Source organism: Podarcis melisellensis (genome assembly GCF_964234715.1).
Source record: "Podarcis melisellensis genome assembly, chromosome: 3".
NCBI classification, from domain to species: Eukaryota; Metazoa; Chordata; class Lepidosauria; order Squamata; family Lacertidae; genus Podarcis; species Podarcis melisellensis.
The window spans coordinates 2,334,043-2,353,006 of NC_138530.1; the positions used below are offsets into that span (position 1 = coordinate 2,334,043).

General features: G+C 46.7%; 2 long non-coding RNA genes across 3 annotated transcripts in view; one reads left to right on the forward strand and one right to left on the reverse strand.

Annotated features, from left to right (window-relative positions):
- LOC309365984 overlaps positions 1–18,964 on the reverse strand; it is a 119,384-nt gene that overhangs the window by 68,906 nt on the left and 31,514 nt on the right. The window lies entirely within an intron of this gene.
- Positions 17,317–18,964, forward strand: part of LOC309366034 — a 71,800-nt gene continuing 70,152 nt past the window's right edge. For both annotated transcript variants that reach the window (XR_014166424.1, XR_014166425.1), the window contains exons 1-2: positions 17,317–17,527; positions 18,152–18,280. This is a non-coding gene — a long non-coding RNA (uncharacterized lncRNA). The remainder of the gene's footprint in view (positions 17,528–18,151; positions 18,281–18,964) is intronic.

Consider the following 18,964-nt stretch of genomic DNA (forward strand, 5'->3'; position numbering starts at 1 on the left):
ACTCCTGAAAATCCTGTAAAAGAAAAACTGGCTTTTCATCTGTGAAAAGACAATCAATGTTAGCATCATGCATATTTTTAACCTTGTCACAAAACTCCTGAAACCTTTCTAAGGTTTCCTGTGGTTTCTCCATCATAAAAACCCAGACATAATGAGAGAAATGATCCACACACAAGATAATATCTTGCATTGCCTCTAGATGGTGCTAGAGGACCAATCATATCAGCATACACCCGCTGAAACGCTCTGTCGACCCTGGTCACCTTCCTGGTGTCCTTCTTGGTCACACCTGCAAGAGAGATCATGTTAGACTCAGATGAATTACATTCCATGTAATCACTTTGATCAAAAGTCAACAAATACAGTCCATCTTTCTCTTTAACAGAAAGATACAACTCTCCATCTTTGAAGATCTCGCAGCTTTTAGCATCATAGGACAGTTTCAGTCCTTTCTTTGCAATCTGCGAAACACTCAGCAGATTGAACTTCAACTCAGGAACCAAGTACACATTGTCTATAGTCAAGTTCAGACTCTCAAGATACACAGTCCCAATCCCGGTTGCTTCCAGCTCCTGGCCGTTGGCCTGCTGCACAGTGAAGCTTTGCTTCTTAAACGTCAAAAATAGTCCCCTGTGTGAACACATGTGCTGTGTACACCCAGTTGTCCAGAACAAAAGAGTTCCCAATGTCTGGCGTGGCTTTTAGTGACATCAAAGCCTTTGCAGGTTTCCCCTGAGACTTGGTATTTCTTTTGCCTGATGCCTCAAGCTTTGCAGAGCCCCCCTTGGCTCCTTTTTGCTGACGTGGCTTCTTACAGTTCCCTGAAGATGCCCAATCTGTCCACAATTGTAACATCGGACAACGGTCAAAGCTACAGCATGCTCTCCAGTACCAACATCATTGGGGGAATTAGAACTCCGTTCCTCCCTCCCCCTGTCTTTCACTTCCAGTGCAGCAAGTCTGTCGTGTTCATTCAGAACGACGGCATACACTCTCTCTGCGGCAGAGATCGGCGGCAGGTAGAGAACCCAGCTGACTGGCAACCGTTTTATAAGTCCGATTTAAGCTGTTTATGACCATGAAGCAAAATACCTCCTCCTGTAGAAGGAAATTGTGTTCCACCATCTGCTGGCGCAGAAACTTCATCTCCGTCAGATGCGCTTGAACATCTCCATCAGGCGCAAGCCTCAGATTGGTCAGCTTTTCAAAATGCAGCAACGCTGAAGAACCAGCATCTCTCTGATGTGTTCTTCGTAGCGTCTCCCAAATATCTCACGCATATTCTAAATCCTGAATATGCACCAATTGATCATCTGAGACACACAGAATTATAGCCGTCCTGGCTTTCACATTCTGTGAATTCCAACCTCGCGTTGGTGCTACAGGGATGGGGTTTTCAATCACCTCAAAAATCCTCTGATTCTGTAGCAGGGCTTTCATCTTTACAGACCAAGATGAATAATTGTCATTGGTCAGGGGAGGTGGATAAGGCAAGCCTCCCCCCTTCTTGGCATCCATTTTGAATCCAAGCCTCAGCTCTCACTCTCAAGCCTGCTAAAATCCAATAGCTGGCTGTTTACGCTCTTGGTACCTGTCAGCTAAACGCTGCCTGCTATGGAAAGTCCCCTCCAAGAGCTCGTGAGATTGTAGCCCAAACAATCCGTTGTTTTTTCGCCTCTCTCAGGCCCAGCCTCACAGTCCAGCCCCTTTTTTAGTAACTTTCCACTTTACTGACGGTCGTTGCTTAGCAACTGTGCATACCTTTCTTTGAACAGGAAATCTTATCAACCACAAGAATTCCTGGTATGCAGGCCTTCTCTCTCGGAGCTGTTTTCCCCCCAAATGCAGCTCCCGTGAACCAGAGAATGAATCAATCTGCGTTCACACTTTTAGCCCGAAATTCAGCATACCTTGGGGCTCCGTTGCTTGGCAGTCACCTCGTCTTGATGCCCAGCCGTCTGTTCAGCTTCTGGCTGCACGCAGACGTTATCTTCTTTCCCTTGGTGCAGAGGATGAAGAACGATCCATCAACCTCTTATTTAGAGTTCCATGGATCTAAAAACCACCAGCATTGCTACCAGATGTTGGAATCAAGCCTTGTCAGAGGAATTAGCCACTCTCCAGGCACCCGGCTTGAGTTCCTTGTTGACCTCCCCGTCTGCGACTCCCGGAAAGATACAGGCGAGGCCTCTATCGGTGATCCTCCTCAAACGTGAGAAGAACTCACCACTTTTCCCTCTCCTCCCTGCTATCCCCAGGGAGGGGAAAGAGACAGAAATGTATTTACATGCCTTTATTTCTGTCTTTCACGGGACGCAGGTGGCGCTGTGGGTTAAAGCCTCAGCGCCTAGGACTTGCCTATCGAAAGGTCGGCGGTTCGAATCCCTGCGGCGGGGTGCGCTCCCGCTGCTCGGTCCCAGCGCCTGCCAACCTAGCAGCTCGAAAGCACCTCCGGGTGCAAGTAGATAAATAGGGACCGCTTACCAGCGGGAAGGTAAACGGCGTTTCCGTGTGCGGCTCTGGCTCGCCAGAGCAGCGATGTCACGCTGGCCACGTGACCCAGAAGTGTCTCCGGACAGCGCTGGCCCCTGGCCTCTTGAGTGAGATGGGTGCACAACCCCAGAGTCTGTCAAGACTGGCCCGTACGGGCAGGGGTACCTTTACCTTTACCTTATTTCTGTCTTTTGCAGCAGTACAGAGAAACATGTCTGCACTCTCTTAACACCAACAGAGAGAGACAAGCTCCACCCCTGTACTTCCAGTACAGGTCAGATGACACTCTGAGCTAACATCCGGTGCTCGGTACAGTGAATAGACTGCCCCTTTATTCCCACGGTACAGCCACAAATATCAACATCCTGTTTGGCTTTCCAGCCACCTGCTGCTCGCTGCATTGCTCCTTTTTCGTGGCGTTTCAATTTACACCCTTGTTTGAACGCTGGGAGCGCCTTGGCACAACTACTACTTTTCCCCCCTTATCTCTGGCTTTTCTTCATCTTCCTCTAGAGAAGAAGTATTATCTATTGCCACATCTTTTGGGGAAATCTGTGCCTCCTCCTCCTCCTGCTCCTGCGTTGCCAATGGCTGAGAAGAAGCCTCTTCTCTTACTTGCAGGGGCAGTAGGCAATCTGGGTTGGCATGGATCGCAGTCCATCTGTCCTGGTCAGCAAAGTCTGCTCATTGTGACAGAACCATGCGTCCTGGGCGTAAATTGAAACGCCACCCTTTGCCATAAGACTGATATCCCACAAACTGCAGTTTCTGTGCTCTAGCGCCCCCTTTCTGGTGCTGAGCTTTGGGGATATTTACATGTGCCCAAGCACCGCAGTTATAGAGCATTGTCCACTCTGGTTCTTTCCCAAAGAACACATGATAGGGAATATCTTTTATAGAGCTAGACCAGGTTCTATTAATCAAAAAGTTCACTGTCAGAAAAGCCTCGCCCCACAGCCTATGGTTGTGACCCAATCCTGCATCCACTAGCAGGCAGTCCTTTACTGACTGTATGACAGCCCCACGTCTTTCACCCAGACCATTTTCAGCAGGGCTATAAGGGTTAGTCAAGCGATGAGTGATCCCCTTACGTCGCAACCATGCACCAAATTGTTTGTTCAGAAATTCTCCGCCCCTATCTGTTTGCAGCTGCACAACAGGCCTAGCGAAGAGCTTTTAAGCTTGGGCAACCCATTCTCTGAATGTGGAGAAGCACTCAGATTTCTGCTTTAACAAAAACAACCAACTGAAACGTGATTTATCATCAATTACCAGAAAAGCATATCTGGCGCCCCCTTCAGTCTTCTGTGGGAATGGACCTATCACGTCACAATGGACAAGTTCTAAAACCTCTTTAGATACTCTGTCACTTTTAGAAGCCACAGGCTTCCTCTTAGATTTGGCCATTTTACATACATTGCAATCTGGGAAACAGTTACAGCTATTTACTTTTAGGTTCTTGCACACCTTTTGCATCTCTGAAAGCACACGGAAATTGGTGTGACCCAGTTTTCTGTGCAGTTCATGTACACACCCCTTATTAACTGCAAATTATCCTGAACCATCTGGGCTGCTTTAACAGGCTTGTCCTGCATTACATATAACCCATTTTCCAACTTTGCATGGCCACATACCTGAGTTCCATTCTTTATCAGACAGCCATCTTGCGTGAACTTAACACTATACCCTGCTTCTAATCAAACAGCTTACAGACAGCAAACAATAGTCCAAACTGCTGACAAACAGAGTCTCTGGTAGAGTAGTGTTCAAGCACTGCAGGAAACATGTTCCCTGGCCATCAATCTTGCTTCTACGACCATCAGCAAGATAGATTGAGTCTTTTCCATCAGCTGGCTTCTCCAGGGTCTTAAAGTCCTCCCGACTGTTGCAGATAATCCCGCTGCAGCCAGAGTCCAGCAACCATGTTCCTTGAGGTATTTTCCTCTCCTCTGGAGAAAATGCAGAAACAAACTGAGCAGAACGCATGTTCTTCTTCCCTGAAAAGAACCCCTTCTGCTTACGTTTTTGCGTTGATTGCTGTCTCTGCTCCACGTCGTCTCCTGGAAGTCTTGCCCTGCATTGACGTTGGAGATGCCCGGGTTGGTTGCATCTATAGCATCTCCTCACTGCCATGGCCAAGTCCAAACCTTGGCATTGCTCAATTGGCAGATTCAGCTGCTGGCCCCCTTTGCTGTAACTCCTCTGCTCTTGAAGTTCAACCTGTCTATCTGACCTTCTTTCTGCTTCTTCGGTCAATCTTCCAACCACATACTCAAGGGTCAGATCTCGGGGACGCATACTCTCCATGCTGTTAATCACGGGCAACCAGCTTTCTTTTTTTTTTTCATGCATAATCTTTATTGTTTACAAAATCAAAGTAAAGAGCAAATTATTACATTTCTTTACATTATCTTTGAAATGGTGACTTCCTTCAGTCTTACCACAAATCGTCCTTGTTCATAATAAACATTATTTCTGCATTCCTTTGTTTGTAATGCCATTAAACTATCTCATTTATGCATTTCCTTTGAACATTACCCTTTATCTTTTACAGAGCATCTTTAAAACCCACCAGAGTTATCTGATCCTCTGTTAGACTTTCCAGATATCTTGTAAAACTTTCCCAATCTTTGATAAACCTCTGATCTTTGATGTATCTAATTTTTCCTGTCAACCTGTCCAATTCCACATAATCTAGAAGTTTTGATCGCCATTCCTCCCGTGTCGGTATAGCCTCTGATTTCCAGTTTTTCGCTATTAGGACCCTTGCTGCCGTTGTTGCATATTGAAACAGCTTGTGATCTTTCTTCTTAATCTCTCTACCTACCAGACCCAGCAGGAACGCCTCCGGTCTTTTACCAAAAGTATATTTTAGCATTTTCTTCATTTCATTGTAAATGCTTTCCCAAAACCCTTTAACCTTTTGGCATTCCCACCACATGTGGTAGAAAGTCCCCTCCTTTTCTCTGCACTTCCAGCATTTGTTATCGGATCCGTACATTTTAGCTAATTTTACAGGGGTTAAATACCAGCGATAAAACATTTTCATTAAGTTCTCCTTTAATAGTACACAGGCCGTAAATTTGATATGTTGGTTCCAGAGTTTCTCCCACTCTTCAAAATAAATATTACGACCCAGATCTCTGGCCCAATGTGTCATTACTGCCTTAACTTCCTCGTCCACTAGATTCCATTCCAGTAATATTTTGTACATTTTGGACAAAATTTTTGTATTGTTCTCCAAAATCTCGGTTTGGAATTTAGAATTCTTATCCGCATATCCTTTCTCTTTTACATCTTTCCTGAACATTCCGTGTATCTGATGGTAATGCAGCCAATCAAACACATGGGACTTAACCTGGTCATACGGCCTCAATTTCCACTTCCCTTCCTCCTTCGTTAATAGTTGTTCATAGGTTGCCCATTTGGTTCTCTTATCGCTCTTTTTAACCGACATGACTTCTAGTGGTGACAGCCATTGTGGTGTTTTAGGTTCTAAGACATCTTTATACCTTTCCCACACTTCCATCAGAGGGCCCCTAAAAATGTGATTCCCAAAATCTTTATGTACTTTCTTCTTCCCGTGCCACAGATAAGCGTGCCACCCGAATCGATTGTCATGGCCTTCCAAGTCTAACACTTCTACCTCTTCTAATTTTATCCAAGCTTTAACCCAGCACAGGCATGATGCCTCAAAGTATATTTTCAAATCTGGCAGGGCAAAGCCTCCCCTTTCTTTAGAATCCGTTAATAGTTTAAATTTTATTCTCGGTTTCCTCCCCTGCCAGATAAATTTGGAAATCTCCCTGTGCCAGGTTTTGAATATCTTTATGCCTTTAATCACCGGGATGGTCTGGAAATAAAATAGCAGTCTTGGAAGTACCGACATTTTAATCGTGGCTATTCTCCCCCAGAATGACAGTTTGAGTCTACCCCACGTTTCTATATCCTTTTTAACTCCTTTCCATGCTGTTTCATAGTTGTTTTTAAATAAGTCTATATTCTTTGACGTTACCCATATGCCCAAATATTTCACTTTCTTAGTCACTTCTATTTCTGTTTCTCTTTGTAGTTCCTCAATTTTATCTGCTAGCATGTTTTTAGTTATTATTTTTGTTTTCTTTTTATTCAATTTGAAGCCTGCTACTTCCCCATATTGATCGAACTCCGTCAGAACTCCTTTTATTGAATCGAGTGGGTCTTCTATTGTTACGACCAAGTCGTCCGCAAAAGCCTTAGTCTTGTATTCGTGTTGGCCAACTCTGATTCCTTTGATTTCTTTGTTGTCTCTAATAGAGTTTAATAATACCTCTAATATCATTACAAATAATAGTGGGGACAGCGGGCACCCCTGTCTTGTACCTTTGCTTACTATCAGTTCCGTCGACTCCACATTGTTTATTATCAGTCTTGCTCTTTGTTCGGTATAAATTGCTTTTATCCCATTGTAAAATTCGGTGCCCACTTCCATGTATTCTAATTGTTTCAACAAGAATTCCCAGTTTACATTGTCAAACGCTTTCTCGGCGTCGACAAATAACAGTAAACCTTCTTTGTCACATCTGTCTGTTAGGTATTCTATTATATTGATAACACTCCTTATATTGTCTTTCATTTGTCTTCCTGGCAAAAAGCCGGATTGATCTTTGTGAATACTTTCTACCAGAATAGTTTTTAGTCTCCTTGCCAGGACTCCTGAAAAGATCTTGTAATCTATATTTAACAAAGAAATCGGTCTGTAATTTTTGATTTGTTCTGGGTCAGAGTCTTGTTTGGGGATTAGTGTAATCAGTGCCTCTTTCCAAGTCTCTGGTATTTCTCTTTCCTTAAGGATATTATTCATCACTTCTTGTAATGGGTTCAACAGGACCGATTCCAACTCTTTATAATATTTGCCAGTGAACCCATCTGGGCCTGGGGCTTTCCCATTTTTTAAATCTGCTATTATTGCTTTAATTTCTACTGTCTTAATTGGGGCGTTCAACTCCTCTTTTGCTGCTGTGGTGATTTTATTGATATTTTTGGATTTTAGGTATCTCTCTATTTTTCTCGTCATATTCCTTCCTGTATTTTTAAAGAGTCCTCCGTAGAAGTCCGTGAAGGCTCTCCTTATTTCTTTTGGCTTGTTTATCTCTTCTCCTTCCACCACTATCCTATTTATTGTGTTCTGTTCCTTTCTTTTTTTCAGTTGCCACGCTAGAAGCTTCCCAGATTTATTGGCATATTCAAAATTCCTCTGTCTCAATCTTTTGACTTTCCATTCTACCTCTCTGTTTATCAACATTGCGTATTGGGATTGTAATACTTTAATGTTTTCTTTTATTTTCTTGTTTTTTGGATTTTGACTTAATTTCTGTTCGTTCTCCTCTAATTGCTTTGCGATTTCTTTTTTCCCCTTTTCCCTTTTTTTATTCTTAATTGCACTCTGTTGAATAAAGAAGCCGCGCATTACCGCCTTACCAGCATCCCAGACCACCTTTATTTTTGTGCCTTTGCCTACGTTATCTTCGAAATATTCTTTTAGTCTATTTTGGGCCTTTTCTACTATCTCTTGGTCATCCAACAGATAGTCCTTGAGCTTCCATCTGTTTAATCTGCTTTCTTGCCCTTTCAGTTCCATTTTTACTGGGTTATGGTCTGAAATTGTTCTGACCTGTATCTCTACCTTTGTCGTTCTTAAGACTAATGCTTTCGAAATCCAAATCTGATCGAGTCTCGATAGCGACTCATTAGGTTCTGAGAAGAAAGTGTATTGTTTTTCCAGGGGGTATTTGTATCTCCAAATATCTACTAAATTACAGTTTTGTACCAGGGAAAAAAAAGTTCTAGGTAACTTCCCCTCTTTGCTCTTAGTATTCCTTTGCCTATCTTGCTCTAACGACACCACACCATTCATATCTCCTAGTAATATAATTTTCTGATCTACGTAGTCCAGCAACTTTTCTTCGAGCCTCCCATAAAACTCTGATTTGTTATCGTTGGGGGCATATATTCCCACTATTATTATCTTTTCTCCCTGCCAGTTGATTTGAGCTGCTACTATCCTTCCTTCTTCGTCTTTGAATAGTTGTTTCGCTTCGATTTGTTTGTTAATATAGATAACTACCCCCCTTTTTTTGCTCTGGTCTGAGGATACAAATTCATTTCCCAGTCTATGGTTAATCAGAACTCTTTTGTGTTTCCTCGCTATATGAGTCTCCTGGAGACAGATAATGTCTAGGCTTTCTTTCTTCAAAATATGTTCAATTTTATTCCTCTTTCCTTTATCATTCATCCCCTTAACATTCCAGCTGTACACTTTCAACGCCATTTTGGTTTAATTTATACAGAGGAAGAGGAGAAGTTGTTATTCTTTTTAAATTTCCTCTTCCGTCGCTCCCTCCTCTCCCCCCTCCCCTCCCTGGTTCTTCTCTCCCCCCTCCAGATCCCCTCCGGCGCCCTCCTCCTCTCCTCCACTCTCCCCCCTTTGCGGTTTCAGTTCTTTATATTTCCTTAAGAACTTATCTGTTTCTTCTGGATTCGTCAGTTTTTGTCTTTTACTCTTATATACGAAAGAAATGCCCTCGGGAAACTCCCACTTAAACTCGATGTTATTCCTTTTGAGTATCTGTGCCAATTCTTTATAGGGGTCCCTACGTTTTAGAAGTCTAACTGGGATATCTTTAAAAATCACTATGTTCATCCCTTCAATGACTAACCTTTTCTCTCTGTTCTTTTGAAGGACCCTATTTCTTATTTCTCTATCCTTGAACACAATTAGGCAGTCTCCTGGAAATTTTTTGTTCTTTAATGTCTTAGTTTTTAGTCTGAAAGCCGATTGCACTGTCTTTCCAACCTCCTCTATTGGAACCTCCAACCAGGGGGCCAATTCTGCTATTATTTTCTCTTTTATATTTTCTCCCGGTGTTTCGGGTATGCCTCTCATCCTAAGATTAGACTCTCTTTGTCTTAATTCATTCAGTGCAATCAGCTTTCAGGCCAACTTGAAAGGATAATGTAGGTTTGGTCAGTCTCATCATAACGCTTACCTCTCTGCTGTAGTTGAAGAAACAGAGATTTCAACGTTTGAAGATGAGTTGCCAAACTCTCACCTTCTTTCATAACAGTCCTGAACAGCCTTCTGGTCAGAGAAATTATAGTTCCAGCAGTTTCTCTGACATGCATTGCCCTTAATAAATTCCAGCACTCAAACGCTGTGCTGGCATTTGCTACATGCAATAACTGAGAGTTGCTCAAAAACAGCATAATTTGGGCACGGGCCTTTCATCCAGCCGTTTTTTCTCAGCAGAGTCCCATCTCAAAACCTCAGTTTCAACCCAGTCCCATAGTCCATCTCTCCTTAACAACTGCTGCATTTTAATTGACCAACTCAGCCAGTTGCTTTCTAAGAGAAGTTCAAAAGGGATGCCTCCCCCAATATTTACAACTTGGGAAGACTGGAAATCTGCCATCTCTGCTGGTGCTTGCTGAGCCCCTTCTGTGGGGCCTCCAGCAATCTCTCCTGACTCTCTCTTTAGAGTCCAACTGGAAAGTCCTGGCTGGCACTCACCGGCTTCTAGCTGCTGCCTCTGTTGACCGTCAGGTCCCGCCTGGCTCTGCAACTGGTGTAGCCGCTCTCTGAGTCACCTACTGTGGCCCTCTAGCAGTTCAAACTGTTCCAGTAGCTGACGCTGAGTGCTTTCCTGATCCTCAGATCCGCTCCAGCGTCGCTTCAGACAGTTACAGCTTGCCACCAACTGCTCCAATGCACAACCACTGGCTCCATACACCACCAGGACTCACCAGCTCCCTGCTGAGATGCTGTCAGTCGTTTTGCACTCTGCACATGCTCAGAAACACTGGGCCCTTAACCTGTCAGTGTTTGTAAAAAGAAAAAAGAAAAAAAGGAGGAAAGGGTTCTGACCTCCCTTTGTCTCCTCAGCCTGGTCCTCGGACCCTTGACTGCATAAAAGAGTCCACGAGAATATCCTTGCAGAGTTTTATTCTTAAAAGTCCTTGTGCAAAACACGACTGAATAAGAATACACACCAGCACCAACCAAGCCAAACACCAGCCTCAGCCTCAGACTAACATTTCTCACTATATATATATATATATATATACAACCTGCTGCAAGCTGCTGAGTCATGCTCACCCAGCTTTATGCGCATTAAAGAAACAGCGGCCATTTTAGCCGTAACAAGCACAGCACAGCCTTGTGAACCCTAGGTGCCCCATGCCTGCCCAGCAGTGATGGGGTCTAGAGTTGGGCTAGCGGGAAGGGTTTTGTTCACCCTCTGTGCCCAGTTTCTGGTCCCGCCTGCAGAGCGACCCCCCCAGGGGAAATCCAAAGATGCCATGCCAATGTGAGCAGAGAGCAAGACACAAACCAACAGATTCACTTTCTGAGTTGTTCAACGGTGGAACGGAGCCCTTCAGAAGGTGCCAGATTCTCCTTTGCAGGGAGACTTAAGCAGAGGTTGGATGGGGACCTGTCAGGGATGCTATAGCTGTGATGCCTGCACTGCAGTGAGTTGGACTTCATGATCTTTGGTGTCCCTTCTGTGAACCTATGATTTTGTGGTCTTTGCCTGGTGCTTGGCACATGCCCCTCAGGGCTTGCCACATCCATCCTGCAAACAACGGTTAGCATCCCAAAAGATTTCAACAGGCCTCCAGCCGCCTATAAGTAGAGGGAGCTTTCCTACCCCTGGCAATTGCTCTTCCACTTGGCTTCTGGTACCTCCAGGATTCCCACCAACCTCCAGCCATGAAGATGTTCTGTCTCCTCTCTGTGGCCGTCCTTTTCTTGATGCTGCTGGCTCCAGGTATGGTCTTCTTCTCATATGCTTCTTCTCTGAGTAGCTTCACAGCTCTCAGCTTCATTCTCAGCCACTTGCTGTCACTCCCAAAGAGGTGGGATCTTGCCCCTCTGTCTTCCTGGAGAATATCCGAAAAGGGGCTTCAGGTGGACCCTGGGAGAAGAGGATGCTGGACTCGATTGGCCCCCTTTGGCCAGATCCACCAGCCAAGCTCTTCTTATTAACACATTTATGTGATACAAGGAAGCTCTTCCTTTCAAATCTGCAATAATGCGCTTCAGTAAACTCAGCTTTGCGTTGGGTAAAAGAAGGGGCCAGTTTCCTGGGCAAGGGGGCTTCTCTCTCCCAGTTTGCCAGTGGTCGCCCAGGGAAGCCAGTGACTCTGACGCAGCCTTCCCAACCACCTTGGCTCAGACCCTGTCCTGGAAGTGCAGAGAGGCAGCAGAAGGGACTGGCTCTCTGCTCCAGCCCTGCATTCTTCCTGCACCAGCTTTCCCCAACCTGGTGGCCTCCGGGTGTCCAAGCCAGCAGGGCCATGGTGGAAGAAGAAGTTGTGGAAGGTGTAGAAGGTCAGGCCTGAGAGACAGAGCCTTCAATGTCTTCTTTTTCTTCCTCCAGATTTCACCAGAGCCCAAGGTATTTGCATTCTGAGATGTGCAAGGCAGAAAGGGGTACTGCAAATTCCTAGGTGCTTTCCGCCCCAAAGGCCAATATTTCGGTGTCCTCCCATGGTGTGTTGCCATTAAGGTGAGTTAAATCAAATCTTAGTTTTCTTCGAAAATTTGTCAGCTGTATATCATGCCCCAAATGCATGTGACTCATCCCCCTGTCCCCCCCCCACTCCACCTCCCTCTCTTTATCTTTACATCCACTGTGAGGGGGAACAATATTAGTGTGCACACACGGGGGGTTGTGACAACCCTGTCCTCTCCCCTTGTTGTCCCCATGAAAGCTCTCTGACCCCTCAGCCACAACTCCCCTTAGCATCCCTTGACTGAAAGAACAGTTCTTCCTGGTATGAGAGGGTGGGGGCTCAGTCACTGACCCTCCTCAAATAGTGAAGGCAACCTGTGTGAAATGTGGAAGGGAAAGAGTTCAATTCACACCAACACAATGATCTCCTCAAATGTCTCCTCTCCTGGGGTTGCTGTTCACATAAGGAAGAAGAAGGAAAAAGAACCTAATTAGAAAAAAGTGTGTGTGGCAACCAAGCCCCGCTCAAATTCCCCAAGTCCATACAGGAAATGCTCAGAGGTCTCTCCTACTATCATAGAATAAAAATGTAGCGTTGGCTGGGACTGAAGGGGTCATCTAGTCCAACCCTCTGCAAAACAGACCCTCTGTGTGCAATTGGAACTGTGACAACAGCAGCTCTTCTGCCTCCCAGTTGGAGTCACTGGTTGGGGATTTCAGAACCAGCACCACCACCCGTTTTAACAGTGTTTTCTCTCACAGGGAGTGGGTAACTCTGCAGAGCTCTGGTGCAAGACCTCTGGTGAAGGAAGACCACCCTGCTCTCCTCTGATGTGCAGCTGCCTCGACTGCACCCCCATCTCTGCTGGGGAAGAAACCGCTTTGCTTGATGCTGCTGAAGGCGATGCTGGGAAGGAGTCAAGAGGGAGCCATCCTGTCTGCCTGTCTACTCATGAGTACCGTATTTTTCGCTCTATAACACGCACCTGACCATAACACGCACGTAGTTTTTAGAGGAGGAAAACAAGAAAAAAATATTCTAAACGAAACAGTGGATGTATGATTTTTGTGGTTCATGCTGTGGCCACAGACATGTGATCTGACGGTGAGTTTGGGGTAGCCCAATGCAAAAATCCTGAGGATCCATGTGGATCCATGCTTTGTAACCACGTTTTTGCACCATTGCGGCCCCATGAAACAGTGGGTGCGTGTGTTTTTTGGTGCAGGCTGTAGCCATGGATATGCTATGTGATCTGATGGTGAATTTGGGGTGACCTAGTGCAAAAATCCTGAGGATCCATGTGGATCCATGCTTTGTAACCACGTTTTTGCACCATTGCGGCCCCATGAAACAGTGGGTGTGGGTGTTTTTTGGTGCAGGCTGTAGCCATGGATATGCTATGTGATCTGATGGTGAATTTGGGGTGACCTAGTGCAAAAATCCTGAGGATCCATGTGGATCCGTGCTTTGTAAACACGTTTTAAGTGGGGAGGGAAGGAAAAGAACTCAAGGGACAAGGAGCACGCGTGGGGGGTGTGGAGAAGGATGCTGCTGATAATGCAGGAGAGGCTCCTCTCTGGCGTTGCTCCATTAGAACAAGCAGGCTCTGCGTCTCTCCCTCCTCCCCGGCAAGGAAACCATGATAGTAACCACTCTGAGAGAAATCAAGAAAAATTATGACCAACACTCTCCCCCAACAAGCGCAGTGAGGTCAAAACACACACACAGAGAGAGAGAGAGAGAGAGAGAGAGAGAGAGAGAGAGAGAGAGAGAGAGAGAGAACTGGCCCTAAAGTCGCAGGGCGCTGGAAGTCGCAGGGACGCTGAGGGAGTGAACGGGAAGCAAGAGAAGGAGAAGGAGCCCTCTCTCTCTCTCTCTCTCTCTCTCTCTCACACACACACACACACACACACAGAGTGTCAATTCTAAAGTCGGAGGGAGAGCGCAGGGAGAGTGAAAGGGAAGCAGGAGGAGGAGAAGGAGCCCTCTCTCTCTCTCTCTCTCTCTCTCTCTCTCACACACACACACACACACACAGAGTGTCAATTCTAAAGTCGGAGGGAGAGCGCAGGGAGAGGGAAAGGGAAGCAGGAGGAGGAGAAGGAGCCCTCTCTCTCTCTCTCTCTCTCTCTCTCTCTCTCTCACACACACACACACACACACACACACACACAGAGTGTCAATTCTAAAGTCGGAGGGAGAGCGCAGGGAGAGTGAAAGGGAAGCAGGAGGAGGAGAAGGAGCCCTCTCTCTCTCTCTCTCTCTCTCTCACACACACACACAGAGTGTCAATTCTAAAGTCGGAGGGAGAGCGCAGGGAGAGTGAACGGGAAGCAGGAGGAGGAGAACGATAGCTCAAGCACACACACACACACAGCCCCTATAGTGGCTAATCCAACATCGGACAGCAAAAAACTGCAGGCAGGGACAGAGAGCACGGGGTTCTTTTAAAGAAGCCAACCCCGCTCTGCTTCTCTCCCTCCTCCCGGCTAGGCTGGCTGAAAAGCTTTGCAGCTACTTAGCAGCTCAGTGGGGAGGAGAGAGGTTGTTTTAAAGAGGACGGGGTAAAGCAGCCAAGCCCGCTCTGCTTCTCTCCCTCCTCCCCAGCTCAGCTCGCTGACAGGAGCCGCTTACACCCGCTTTGCTGTTTCAAAGCGAGCCACCGACAGCTCACAACTGCAGCAGATTCCCCCGCCATCTCTAGGCATTCGCTCCATAACACGCACAGACATTTCCCCTTACTTTCTAGGAGGAAAAATCTGCGTGTTATGGAGCGAAATTTACGGTAAGCCCCACTGTGGCCAGAGGCCCTGACTCCTTAGTAAATGGGCTCAGGATTGGAGCTTGGATTTGGTTTGCCTGCAAAAATGCTTTAGCTTTTTCTTTTTAATAAATACTAGCATTAGAAAAGCATGTTGTTAAAACATTTTCTGGATTGAGGGGACTTTTTTCGTCAGGTTCTCAGACCCTCTCTCTCTCTCTCTCTCTCTCTCTCTCTCTCTCTCTCTCTCTCTCTCTCTCTCTCTCTCTCCCAGTCAGTGGTGCCATCCAGGCTTTGTGGTTCTTTTCCAAACATGGCTTTGCACAAGGGCATTTCTCACATTGTAGGCCCCCACCTCTCCCTGGGGCCCCCCGCCCCCCCTCCTGCCCCTTTCTCTGTGTCTCCCCTCCAAAAGTCCTGCTTCCTTGGGCAGCTGCACAGAGAAGGATGTTTCAGAAACAGGAATTGAGCAGAGCTGATAAAGTTAGGGGACATACGCTGCAACCTTTCTCCAATGAAAATAGGGACATTCTACTCAATAGTAGTTGTAATAGTAGAAGTAGTAGTAGTAATAATAATAATAATAATAATAATAATAATAATAATAATAATATTCACCCATCTGACTGGGTTTCCCCAGCCACTCTGTGTGGCTCAAATGAAAAGAGGGGTGTCCTGTTCCATCATCATCATCATATTATTCATACTGGGTTGCTCCAGCATGTTGATCTCTGTCCTGTGTGGCAGGGAAGGAAGAGTTCGGATGCATGGAAAGGGATGTCTTTGGCATTGCTGCTCCCCAATCCCATGCACTGTCCCCCGATATCACCTTCTGATCTGGGCTCATTCCCAAATTCACTGTCATGAATCTGGCAGTTGCTTCACCCAACTTTGCTGCCTGTGGGCATCCGATGGAGCAACGCTTGTCCATTAACTTGAAGCAAGACCAGGTGGGGAAATGGGACTTAGCCCTGTGACCACAGGTTCCCCACCTTGCCTGCTGGGTTTGAACTTCAGGCTCTTGGGAAAGGATGCTGAAGACATCTCCTGGGGCCCATCTCTGTGGAGATTGCAAAAGACCAGCAACTGCCTTCCAAATGTAGCAGGAACAGCCCAGACCAACAGCTCACGACTGGCACTGATACTTCTCCCCTTTCTGCAAAATTAAATGGAAAAGCCTTGTCCTCACCTTTGGGTGCCCATTTTTTGTAATTCCCCCCATATATTTACAACAATGCACAGAATTTTAAACCAGTGTCAGCCAGAACTGTTGAAACAAAGCATTCAGAAAGCAACACAAATACCATAAAAGCAGCACAACACAAAACACACACACTCACGAATAGACAGCAGGACAGTGCACAAAGACTGTCCAGGAAAAGACAAGATTAAGGCTGCCTTTCCCTTGGAAAGATGGATCTGGAGAGCATGGAAGAGCAACAGAACAGTTTGGTGCTGGACTGATGGTGTTGTATCCAAGGCCACAGATGTCCAGTTGTGGATGGGAATCCCAGCTCTTCTCCCCTGCAGACCCCACCCATTGCATCCTCAAAATCCTTTCCAAAGTATTGGGCAATGTGGGATAATAGCCTCCAGATCAGCTTTGGGTGGTGCCCAGGGAGAGAAGAGGATGAAGGACTCAGTTTGTGAAGTTGGGGACCACCTGTTGAGTTGGAGAGGGTGGTGAGCAAGCCCAAGAGGAAATGTTTCCATAAGATTCTCAGGACTGATCCTGAGAAGAGTCCTGCAGCTGGGTGAGGCCAAAGGCCCTTCTAGCTGGGCCCCCAAGCAGGTGAGGTGTTGGGAGATTACCTGGCTCTTGGGCATGGACTGCATGAGAGCACCTCCATCAGGGCTGGACTATTTATCCAAAAAAACGTTTTGTACCTCAGCTGCATGTACTTTCCGCAACTATGGATGATTAGGAACAGAGCTGTCCTTCCAAGTGTTCTCCTTCCATGAATTCCGCAAGGCAGTTCAATCAAGTAACGTCCACCAAAACGCATACAGTGGTGTAATATGTATCCACATGGGTGAAAATAGCATGCAAAAATGGGGGAGGGGAGGATTGCTGCCGGGACCCTGGCCCCATGCTGAATAGCTGCCCGGCCAGTGTTGGCGGGGGGGGGGGGCGTCACCTGCCAGGAGCAGCCATGGCCAGGCAGGCTCCCCCCTTGGTGTAGGCAGGTGAGGAGGCAGCACAGCATGGCCCTGTGAACACTCGGTGCCCCATGCCTGCCTAGCAGTGATTGGGTCTAGAGGTGGGCTAGCGGGAAGGGTTTTGTTCACCCTCTGCCCCCTGGCCCTGGTCCCGCCTGCAGTGCGCCCTCCCCCCCCCCCAAATCAAAAGATGCCATGACACTGTGAGCAGAGAGCAAAACACAAACCAACAGATTCACTTTCTGAGTTTTTCAACGGTGGAACAGAGCCCATCAGAAGGTGCCTGATTCTCCTTTGCAGGAGGTTGGATGGGCACCTGTCAGCGATGCTACAGCTGTGATGGGGTAGGACTTGATGAACCTATGATTCTGTGGTCTCTGGCTGGTCCTTGACACATGAAACTCAGAGCTTGCCACATCCATCCTGCAAACAACGGTTGGCATCCCACAAGATTTCATCAGTCCCCCAGCAACCTATAAGTAGGGGGACCTTTCCTTCCCCTGGCAATTGCTCTTCCACTTGGCTTCTGGTACCTCCAGGATTCCCACCAACCTCCAGCCATGAAGATCTTCTGCCTCCTCTCTGTTGCCGTCCTCCTCTTGATGTTGCTGGCTCCAGGTATGGCCTTCTTCTCAGATGCTTCTTCTCTGAGCTCCATACTTCTCTACTTTATTCATTTTAAATCTGCCTCTGAGCACCACTTGCTGTGACTCCCAAAGAGGTGGGATCTTGCCCCTCTGTCTTCCTTTAGAATATCCCAAAGGGGGCTTCAGGTGGACCCTGGGAGAAGGGGATGCTGGGCTCGATGGGCCCCCTTTAACCAGATCCACCAGCCAGTCTCTTCTTATTACCTCATTTATATGATCCACAGAAGCTCTTCCTTCCAAATCTTTAATAATGCACTTCAGCACACTCAGGTTTATGGTGGGTAAAAGAACGAGCCAGTTTCCTGGGCAAGGGGTCTTCTCTCTCCCAGATTGCCACTGGTCACCCAGGGAAGCCAGTGACTCTGACGCAGCCTTCCCAACCACCTTGGCTCAGACTCTGTCCTGAAGGTGCAGGGAGGCAGCAGAAGGGACTGGCTCTCTGTTCCAGCCCTGCATTCTTCCTGCACCAGCTTTCCCCAACCTGGTGCCCTCCAGGTGTCCAAGCCAGCGGGGCCATGGTGGAAGACGTTATGGAAGGTTTAGAAGGTCAGCCCTGAGAGACAGAGCCTTCAAAGTCTTCTTTTTCTTCCTCCAGATTTCACCAGAGCCCAAGGTTATTGCATTCAGAGATGTCGACAGCAGAATGGGATACTGCAATCTCGTAGGTGCTGGCGGCCCCAAAGCATACTTTTTCGGTGTGGTCGCCAATGGTGTTGCCGTAGAGGTGAGTTAAATCAAATTTTAGTTTTCCTTGAAAATTAGTCAGTGGGGTCTCATGATCCCACATGCATGAGACTCATCGCTCTGCTCCCCCTCCCCCTCTTAATCTTTACAGCCACTGTGAGGGGGAACAATATTAGTGTGCACAGGGGGTTGAAGACCCTTTCCTCTCCCCTTGCTGTCCCCATGAAAGCTCTCTGACCCCTCAGCCACAACTCCCCTTCGGATGGGAGGAATGCCTGCATTGGCTGAAAGAAGAGCTCTTCCTGGTGTGAGAGGGTGGGGGCTCAGTCGCTGACCCTCCTCAAATAGAAAAGGCAACCTGTGTGAAACATCCCTGTGAAGGTGGTTACTGAATCACAGAATCGTAGAGTTGGAAGAGAAATTCCAATGGCTGGGAGGGAAAGGGTTAAATGCACACCAGCGCACAAACAATGATCTTCTCAAATGTGTCCTCTTCTGGGGTTGTTGTTTGCAAAAAGAAGAAGGAAAATGAACCACATTAGAAAAAATGTCTGCGTGGTAGCAAAGCCGCTCTCAAATTCAACCAAGTACATATATGAAATGCTCAGAGGTCTCTCCTACTATCATAGAGGAGAAATGTAGCATTGGGATGCACCAAGGGTCATCTAGTCCAACCCTCTGCAACACAGACCCTCTGTGTACATTTTGAACTCTGACAACAGCA